The sequence below is a fragment of the Myotis lucifugus genome, unplaced genomic scaffold (assembly GCF_000147115.1).
Source record: "Myotis lucifugus unplaced genomic scaffold, Myoluc2.0 scaffold_16, whole genome shotgun sequence".
Taxonomy (NCBI): domain Eukaryota; kingdom Metazoa; phylum Chordata; class Mammalia; order Chiroptera; family Vespertilionidae; genus Myotis; species Myotis lucifugus.
Window position 1 is genome coordinate 3,509,754 of NW_005871064.1, and position 9,219 is coordinate 3,518,972.

A 9,219-nucleotide genomic window follows, 5' to 3' on the forward strand; every position below is an offset into this window, starting at 1 on the left:
CAGCATCTGGGGCTTTGTGGGAACTTTTGGACGTGACTCCCATAGATTTCCAGTGTTGCACCTGTGCACCTTCCTGCCAGCGCAGTCGGGAGCGCGTGTGAGCCCGTGCGTGCATATACCACACACAGAGAAGGATCTGGACCGAGAGAGGACAGCTTTCGTGTATCTGGGTGGTGGGAATGTGGTGCACTTATCTGATTTACTATCATTTCCTGAAATTTGATTTCTGAGTCTGTAACTAGCCATGCATTATGTGAACTGCAATGTATACTACCAGGAATAACGATCACAGTCATTACTGTCAGGTATTCTTAGATCTGATCAAGTCAAAGATTGGCTATATCTTTTTTTTTCTTTTAAGTTTTTTTAAAATATATTTTTATTGATTTTTTACAGAGAGAAAGGGAGAGAGATAGAGAGTCAGAAACATCGATGAGAGAGAAACATCAACCAGCCGCCTCCTGCACACCTCCCACTGGGGATGTGCCCGCAACCAAGGTACACGCCCTTGACCGGAATCGAACCTGGGACCTTTCAGTCCACAGACCGACGCTCTACCCACTGAGCCAAACCAGTTTTGGCTGGTGAAGGGTTATTTACCTCAGTTGCAGGCTGGATCTCCAGCCCTCGTTGGGGTGCATGTGGGAGGCAACCAATCAATGTGTTTCTTTCACATGGATGCTTCCCTCTCTCTGTCTCTCCCCCTCCACTCTTACTAAAAATTAATGAAAAAATATCCTCGGTGAGGATTAACAAAATAAAGATAAAACGATACTAAAGCAGCTAGATTACCATCCCCCAAAATGAAGCTTAACACCATCTCACATCAAACACACAAATTAATTGATGATAGCAGTCCTAAATTTCTATGTACCTACTAACATAGCATCACAATAAATAAAGCAAAAATTGACAGAAGCAAAAGGAGAAATTGGCAAAAATAATATAATCACACTGAGAGAATTTTATATGACTTCCTCAGTTATTGATAGAACAAGATATAAAAGATTTGGACAACACAATTTATAAACTTAACCATTCGTTGAGCCATAAAACAATTTTCAACAAATGTCAAAGGTTTGAAGTCACTTAGAATGTTATTGTATGAATACAATAAAATTATTTTTTTAATATATTTTTATTGATTTCAGAAAGGAAGGGAGAGGGAGAGAGAGATAGAAACATCACTGATGAGAATCATTGATTGGCTGCCTCCTGCACACCCCCTACTGGGGAATGGGCCTGAAATACAGGCATGAACCCTGACCAGGGAGTCCAACTGGAATCAGACTGTGACCTCCTGGTTAATAGATGCTCACACACTGAGCCACAGTGGCTGGGCTACGATATTAAAGTAGAAAACAGTGTCAAAAAGATATCAATAGATTTCCTTTACGTAAGTAATACACTTCTAAATACTTATGGGTAAGAGAAAAATCCTAACAGAAATCAGAAAATATTTGGAATTGGAGGAAAATTTTTAAAATTTAAATGCTACATATTAATATGTGGGAAGCAGGCACATTATTTCCCTCTAAAATGATTGGAGGGATGTTTAAATCCTTTGCTGAAGTTGCTAGAAGAGAAAAAAGGTTAAAACATTAATGAGGAAAGCAACCATCTTAAGAAATTAGAAAGAGTAATAAAATAAACTCAAGGAAAGTAGAAGGAAGGAAAAATTAGTTTTAAGAATGTAAAAGTGAAATAGAAATTAAATTTCCAATAGACAAGATCAACAAAGCAAAAGTTGGTTCTTTGAAAAGATTAACAAAATTGATAAACCACTGGCAAGACTGATGAAGAGAAAAAAAAGAGAGAGAAGGCACAAATAACCAATGTCAAGAATAAAAATGGAAGATGGTTACAGATCCTGTATATATTTGTACAAAAATAACAGGGTAGCCCAGCCGGGTGTGGCTCAGCAGTGGAGCATCAACCCAGGAACCAAGAGGTCACCGGTTTGATTCCTGTTCAGGGCATATGCCCAGGTTGTGGGCTCCATACCCAGTGGGGGGCGTGCAGGAGGCAGCCAATCAATGATTCACTGATGTTTCTATCTCTCTCTCCCTCTCCCTTCCTCTCTGAAATCAATAAAAATATATTTTAAAAAATAACAGGGTATCATGAACAATTATGCCAATAAATTTGACATTTTATATGAGATGGACAAATTCCAAGATAACACAATATACCAAAACGACACCAAAATAATTTAAAAAATATAAATAGTCCTATGAAATGAACTTGAAGATACTGACTAATTTGGGTGCTGGATTTGTCACATTTTTCTGTTTCTTATGACTGCTAGTAATTTATTTATTGAATACTAGTCTTTGTGAAAGTCTGCTTTTTATTATTTTCTTTTTAAGTGTGTTGAGTTTTGTTTTGGCAGGTAGTTTAGTTATTTGCAGCTAAGTCTGATCCTATGAAGGCTTATTTTTAAGTTTTATTAGGAAAGCTATATCTAAAGTAACCTTTATTCTAGGGCTCATTTAGCTTACTCTTAATGCATAGCCTTCCCCAAATCTCTAAATGCTGTCCCACAAGATTTTTCCACTCCGGTTGTTTAGAATTCAGATGCCTTTCCGTGTTATATGAGCCCCAGTAGTTGTTGAGCCTATAGTAATTGAGCTTTCCCCAAGCTTCATTCATCTTCACTGTATATGTGCACAGCTTACTATTCAGCCCCAAACTCCGAATTATGAAGCAATTTGTTTGCATGGCTCCCTTCTCTCTGTTCCCCTTCCCTTCCAATTCTAACCACCTGAGTCTTCCCAAACTCTACTCTCTGTCTCATCTGCTGTGCTCTGCTAAGATCTCCCTCCTGTGCCGGAAGCCAGTAACTGCTTCCGGCACAAGGCCTTTCCCCATGGTCAGATTGTCCAATGTCTGAAAACAGATTATTCATATATTTAGTTTAGTTTTCTAGCTGCATACAGCAGGAACACTAGTCTGGTACCAGCCACTCTATCACATTTGAAAGCAGAAGGTTACCTTAGTTTTTTTAGATGTTTTCAAGACTTATCTGGGTAGTGAGATATATACCTTTTTTTGTATTTAAAAATAGAGCCTGATGTCATTTTTACAAAAGGAGGAGAGAATGTTTGCTTTTAAATATATATGTATGTTTTTATTGATTTCAGAGAGGAAAGGAGAGAGAGAGAGAGAGAGATAGAAACACCAATGATGAGAGAGAATCATTGATTAGCTGCCTCCTGCACGCATCGAGCCCAAAACCCAGGCATGTGCCTTGACTGGGGAGTTGAACTGTGACTTCCCGGTCCATAGGTCGACGCTCAACCACTGAGCCACAAGAGCTGGGCAAAAGAAAGATGTGTTTAACCTAAAACATCCAATATACAAGTTCATAGGTACATATTCTCATGTTTTCAGTTAGTAGTTAAAAAAAAAAAAAAAGAATAAGTCTGCAAGAGTAGCAATGTGGCATTAGCAGTGTTCCAGGCTGTCTGATCGGTCTGCCTTTCTTGGCCCAGATACAGGAGGAATGTGGTTCAACAGCAGCCACAGCGTTGTAAAAGGGGCCACAAGGCTGCACACGGGCAGTACTGAAGTGGTTAATCTTTCTTATGTAAGAGCAGAGCACTTAAAACATGAGTTACTTAAAATTCGGCTTAGCTTTATGGTGATTTAGAGTTTGTTTAATTAGTATTTGGAACTGCACATTGTTTATAGCTATTGGTATTTCAATAGATTCTTAAATGCTTGAACATTTGAAGTTTAATAAACCTTAGTTCTTCGAAGAAAAACATTGATGTAATTAAGTTTTCGATTACTCTGTTGTTGTATTTTAGGGGACCATGTAATTAATAAAAGCTAAGACATTTAACAACGCTCATTTAAAAACCTAGTCAACCACTTAATTAATTAGCTAATGCTTATAGTACATATTTTTAAATATAAAAGTCTCACATAAGCAGTCACAACTTTTGAAAAATACACATAATGACACATGAGAATAAATGAAAGCAACTTTGTTTCAGGATTATTTGAGTACACATGAATGCGTGGATCAATTATGGCTTTTCCAAAATCATTCTTACACACTCCTATCAATTACTGTTTGTTTGTTTGTTGTTTTAATTGTGTGGTCAAATTAAAAATACCGAAGCAATTGTTCCTCAGAGCTTCTTTGCCCTTAGCACATTCTAGAGCAGTGATGGCGAACCTATGACACGCGTGTCAGAGGTGACACTCGAACTCATTTTTTTGGTTGATTTTTCTTTGTTAAATGGCATTTAAATATATAAATAAATATCAAAAATATAAGTCTTTGTTTTACTATGGTTGCAAATATCAAAAAATTTCTATATGTGAGACGGCACCAGAGTGAAGTTAGGGTTTTTCAAAATGCTGACACGCTGAGCTCAAAAGGTTCGCCATCACTGTTCTAGAGCAGCGGTTTTCAACCTGTGGGTCGTGACCCCTTTGGGGGTCGAATGACCCTTTCACAGGGGTCGCCTAAGACCATCGGAAAACACATACATAATTACATATTGTTTTTGTGATTAATCGCTATGCTTTAATTATGTTCAATTTGTAACAATGAAAATACATCCTGCATATCAGATATTTACATGACGATTCATAACAGTAGCAAAATTACAGTTATGAAGTAGCAACGAAAATAATTTTATGGTTGGGGGGTCACCACAACATGAGGAACTGTATTAAAGGGTCGCGGCATTAGGAAGGTTGAGAACCACTGTTCTAGAGGATCTTACATGCAAGTTGGAAAAAAATAAAGTGGCAGAGGTGGTTCGGATTTAATATAGTCTTGTTTTAATTAAACATTAAATTTAAAGTGGAATAGGAGAAAATTTTCCATTCCCAGATCTTGGCACCCAAAGTTCAGCGCTAGCATCAGTATGACAAGGGCGCTTATGACAGACGCCCTCCCTCCCCCACGCCCCAACTACTGGATCAGAATCTGAACTTTCAAAACACCCCGGGGTTTAGTGTGCACATTAAAGACTGAGAAAGCTACAAAAGCAAGGTCAGTGTACTAGTCAGGAAAGTAACTTGCCAGAGTCTACTTGGATGGAGGGAAGGAACCCACAAGGAGCAGTTCCTATGCTTTCCTGGGATGAAGGTGGTGCGGCGATCCCTAGTCCTGCCACAAAGGATGGGCACTTTATCGAGTTTGGGAAGCAGGCTCACCAAGAAAGGCACAAGACTCGGCAGGCCATTCCCGCTGCCAAAGCGCCGTCCCCCCTCCCCTCGCCTGAACTGTCCTCAGCTACAGTGGATGCCATCTCCTGGGGAGGGCGGGGGCGGCGATGTGCTTCTTCCGTGGCCCCGCTGCCCTGAATGCCTGTGCGGGGCAGTCTCCGCTTTTGTCCCTAGAACTGTGGGGTCCCTGCGTGTGTGGAAGGACAGCCCTGAGCCTCAACCATGGGGACTTCCTTAATCCCAGCCCGGAAGGGACTAGGTATCCGGCACCGGCGGCAAACGTCCTTTCTCTCCGGGCAAACCGGACGCGGGTTTTCGGGTGGACCCGCAGCGAGAGAGAGGAAGAGCGGCCGCCCCGGGTCCCACAGCGCCGCCCCGCGGAAGCAGCTGGTGTCGCGGCCCAGCCCCGAGCGGTCTGCGATTTGCATACCCATCGTGCACCACGAAGACAGTACCCACGCGGGAGCTCCAGACCCGCGGGAACCTCCCACCGCCGCTGAGCACACAACTTGCTACCAAGGCAGGGTCTCCACGAGCGCCCGGCGGAGCGCGGACCCGCGGGCACGCGACCACCATAAGCGAGCTGAGGGTGAGCGTGGTCTAAGGCATCCGGGCGGACTTCGGCCAGCATACTCTGGTTTCTCTTCAGATCGTATAAATCTTTCGCCTTTTACTAAAGATTTCCGTGGAGAGGAACAATTGTGAGTTTTCACTCAATTTTTCGAGGCCTCGTTTTTACGAGGCTATTTTTCAAATGTCGAAAATTAGATCTAAGTTTCAGTAGTGTCTTTACCATGTAATAAGTTCCTTGCTGGAGACCTCAGTTGTGGATCTCCAAACTTGCAGGTGAGCACTAGACCCAAGGCTCATGCTCCTTTCTCTCTCAGGTCTCCTGCAAACTTTTATTGTTACATATTTATTTATTTTATGTTTTTTTTTATTGATTTCACAGAGGTAAGGAGAGGGTTAGAGAGATAGAAACATGGAGGGTTCGTACAAACTTTTAAGTCTGTGCTCTCCATCCTCTATGAAACAGTCCCACTCCCACGACATCACTGTTTATTCTTTTAACCGGCTTTATTTATTTTATTTTTATTTTTGTTAATCTTCACCTGAGGATATTTTCCCATTGAAATGGGCCAGGGCCCTTGACCATCATCGAACCCAGGACCCTGCAGTCCGCCGGCCAATGCTCTATCCACTGAGCCAAACTGGCTAGGGATTAACCCGCTTTATTTTTCTTCAGAACAGAAACTACTTCCTGATTATAGCATGCATTAATTTGTCTGCTGTATGTTTCTCCTCCTAGAATGGAAGTCCCGTGAGGCAGGGACTTCACCTGACTCTTGTTCTCTGATGGATTCCATGACCCCAAATCAATGTCTGGCCCATCAACACTCAGTGTATATTTGTGCAACAAATGGATAAATAGACTTATTTTCTAAACCAGAAACAGAGAGAGAGAGAGAGAGAGAGAGAGAGAGAGAGAGAGAGAGAGAGAGAGAACAAGACTGTAGAACACTAGGAGACTAGCATGAAAACCAAGAGAAGAGGCATTTCCTAAGGATAATTAACAGTAGTGACGCTCCCATTTATGGATAGCTCAAAACACCAGTATCTTGTTTTGTTTACTTACTAGAACACAGGTTTGTTATAAAATATGATTCAGGAGCAGCCAGATAGAAGAGATACATAGGGCAAGGCCAGAAAGGATGTCTATAAGAAAACAATAGTGGAACTGAGAAACATCTGGTGAGCTTCACCGTAAGAGAGGAGTTTTACAGTTCTTTCAGAAAGTGTAGGAAGGAAGTGGCATCAGAACTGTGTATAGAAAACTAAGCCAAAGAATAAGGCTCTAGTTAAGATATGACTGAATCCTGCCCCAAAAGTTAAATAAAACCATATGGCTCAGCTCTGAATAATATTTACATATTCCGATTAATATAAATACTGAATCTTTATTTAACCCCAAATTGTGACAGAATGATCTTGGGAGAATGGGAAAAGGTAAGTATGGGCTGATGGTAGAATAAGGGAAAGAGTGAGATAGGCAGAAGAAAACCAAATGCTCTGTTTTCCATAAAAGTGAGTAGATTAGCCGTAGCTGGTTTGGATAGAGCGTTGGCCCTCAGACTGAAGAGTCCTGGGTTGGATTCTGGTCAAGGACACATACCTTGGTTGCAGGCTGGATCCCTGACCCTGGTCAGGGCGCATGGAGGAGGCAACCAATTGATATGTCTCTCCCACATGGATGTTTCTCTTTCTTTCTTCCTTCCTCCCTCACCTTTCACTCTCTCTAAAACTCATAGAAAAAATATCCTCAGGTGAGGGTTAACAACAACAAAAAGACACTCATTATAGAAGTAGAATCAATAAAATTTGCTGATGTCTTCTTTATGTAGAGGACAGAGGGGAGGGACTAAAAGGAAGAAACAGCTAAGAATGACTCCCAGAATTCTGACTTGAGCAATTGGATGGAGGGTGGTTTTACATTCCCCGATGGAGGAAGACTGGGAAAGAAAGATACAAGTTTTAGCCCGGCTGGTGTGGCTCAGTGGTTGAATGTCGACCCATGAACCAGGAGATCATAGTTTGATTCCAGGTCAGGGTACATACCTGGTTGCAGGCTCAATCCCCAGTAGGAGGGGGGTGTGCAGGAGGCAGGCAGCCAATTGATGATTGTCTCTCATCATTGATGTTTCTATCTCTCTCTCCCTTTCCCTTCCTCTCTCTGAAATCAATAAAAACACATATTTTTCAAAGGTACCCGTTTTAGACAGAAAGGTTAAAAGTTGGGTATAGAATAAATTAAGATGCAGATACTTGAGATACCCCACTAGATTGGTCAGGTAATCAGTTCATTCATTGTCCTGCCTGTATTTCATCTTTTAGGACACCACAGGGGTTTGGGGCTCAGCAATGAAGTCCAGTCTAAAGTCAGTCTGGGGGATTGTTGGCATATAAATGACATTAGAAGTCATGAGACCATTTCGGGAAGTAATTTTCAAACCTGGATTGTGTGTTTACAGTGCAATTTTCAAGTCCCCATCCCAGAGTGTTTCCGATTCAGTAAGTCTCGGTGAGGTTCAGGAATCTGCTTTACTAAACGCCAACCTAGAAGGTTCTGATGCAGGTGGTCCAAGCTCAGATTGGAATGGGCTTAAGCACAATTCAAAAATGAGGAAGTAGTCACAGAAACCCTTTCCCGAAGTGAGAAAGAGAGGTTGTTATTATTAGGGGAGAAGAGTAAAAGACTTTTCCAGTCTTCCTCCATCGGGGAATGTAAAACCACCCTCCATCGAATTACTCAACTCAGAATTCTGGGAGGCAATGTGAGGTCAAGCAGAAAGTTATATATATTTTTGTATTACTAGGGTGTATTTTTTTTTAAGGTAAGAGACACTACAGCAGTGTTTCATAACTTTGGCTACACATTGTAATTACCTGCTGACCTGCTGAGTTTAAAAAATATATATACATCAATGCACAGCCTCCATTCCAAACCAGTAAATCAGCATCTCTGGAGGTGGGGCCATCACACTGTCCTGCCTTCCAACAGTCTTCATTTTGACCACTCCCCAAACCCACTCACCTCTCAAGACTCAGATTGTCTAGCAATACCTCCCCCTCGGCACCCCGTTGCTTCAGTCACCAACCGACCCTGCCTTCCCTTTCATCAAACCCTCTGACACTCTCAAACCCGCCTCGGTCCCAGACCCATCCTATCAGCATCATGAGATAACCTCAAGCCCAGCCCCCAGGACTTTACCAATAGGACCTAGAGGCCCCCTCTCCGCCCCCAGCCGCCCGCCCCGCCACTCGGTCACCATAGCAACCGGAGACACACACATCAGCCTGCAGCAACAAGGGGAGAGGAGTTCCTGGTACAGTTCTTTTATGTATTTCCTTTCCTTACCGCTTCCCGTGCCTGATGCGTGACTTTTATGGTCTGGTAAGAAAGCTCCATCAGACACTATGTTAGGCCCGAAGAGAAGGAGCCACTTGCTGATCAACGGGTAAGTAAATCCA

At 42.1% G+C, this 9,219-nt stretch overlaps 1 non-coding gene across 1 annotated transcript; it reads left to right on the forward strand.

Moving 5' to 3' along the window:
- Positions 1-5,819: 5,819 nt before the first annotated feature.
- LOC111825188 lies at positions 5,820-5,935 on the forward strand. The gene has a single exon (XR_002828330.1). It is a non-coding gene; the product is annotated as a U5 spliceosomal RNA (small nuclear RNA).
- Positions 5,936-9,219: the final 3,284 nt, after the last annotated feature.